The sequence below is a fragment of the Eptesicus fuscus genome, chromosome 12 (genome assembly GCF_027574615.1).
Source record: "Eptesicus fuscus isolate TK198812 chromosome 12, DD_ASM_mEF_20220401, whole genome shotgun sequence".
Classification (NCBI taxonomy): Eukaryota; Metazoa; Chordata; class Mammalia; order Chiroptera; family Vespertilionidae; genus Eptesicus; species Eptesicus fuscus.
Window position 1 is genome coordinate 39,680,924 of NC_072484.1, and position 1,275 is coordinate 39,682,198.

The following is a 1,275-nucleotide window of genomic DNA, read 5'->3' on the forward strand; positions in this document are numbered from 1 at the left end:
AGGCTGACTCTTTGAAAAAACATATGTAAAAAATTTAAGGACTACTTATGCTCCATTCAGTAAAACAATCACATGATTAAGTAATAAAATTCCCCCAGATTTTTCTACATGGTTTTGGTTCTATCTTCTACTTCCTATTCCAAAAGAAACTATCCATTTTCTATTCACAGTTCCTTGCACTGTAGTGAGATTTGGATCTAACAGGGCGGGGATAAGGGGAATAAAAGTATCTATTTATAGAAAAAGAAATTTCAAAGCTCCTAAATTAAAATTACAGTAAGTGTATTTTAAAGCCAAAATTCTCTAGAATTTGACTTCTTTCTTTATTTTAATTAACTGGACAAACCCTAAAAATGTAATATTCTATGAGTCAACAAGTTTTATGTGAGATCTACATGAAATCGTGTCAGCTTAAGAACTACAAGAAAGAGGAATAACGAGATGAGTATCAGAGAGCTGGTGGGTCAGTTTGCAGTGGAAGGAGAAAAAAAGCATCATTTATTTCCACAAGACTGCAGTTCAGCATGAAAACTAGCCCATCTGACACGCAATTATGTGTCATGAGTTACAGTGGTAATTAAGTCTGTAGAACAGCGAGCTACCTCGAGAACCCCCCCGGATTTCAGGTGGCTGGCTCCCAACTCTGAATCATCTAGTACTTCACAGTGGCTCATTCATCTACATCATTCCTTTATTTATCACCATCTAAGCCCGGGGACCACATTTGGCTCTAAAACACATTTTTTTTCTTTGCATGCCTACTAGCCTATCTTTTCTTTTCCCAAGTACTTTTTTTCTTTAAAGTAAGCCCATTTATTGGAGAAAACCAAGTGTCTTCGTCATTTCTTGGTGTGGTTTTTCCTCTCTCTTTTCCAGTGTTCCTATTTGCCTCACCAAGGGAGTGAGCAAGGTCTCCCATCTGAGGTCATCACCCAGTAGGGGTCAGTTACATCTACCTTTCACTCACCCTGGCACATCCTAAGAGTTGCTACACACAGGCAATAGTATTTCTCATTCATTCATTCAGCAAATATTTATTTATTTTTTAATTTGATTTAAATATATATTTTTAAAATATATTTTAGAGAGGAAGGGAGAGGGAACAGGAGAGGGAGAGGGAACGGGAGAGGGAGAGGGAGAGGATGAGGGAGAGGGAGAGGGAGAGAGAGACAAACATCAATTATGTTTTATTGATCGGCTGCCTCCTGCATGCCCCCTATTGGCGATCGAGCCTGCAATCTGGGCATGTGCCCTGACCAGGAATTGAACTGTGAT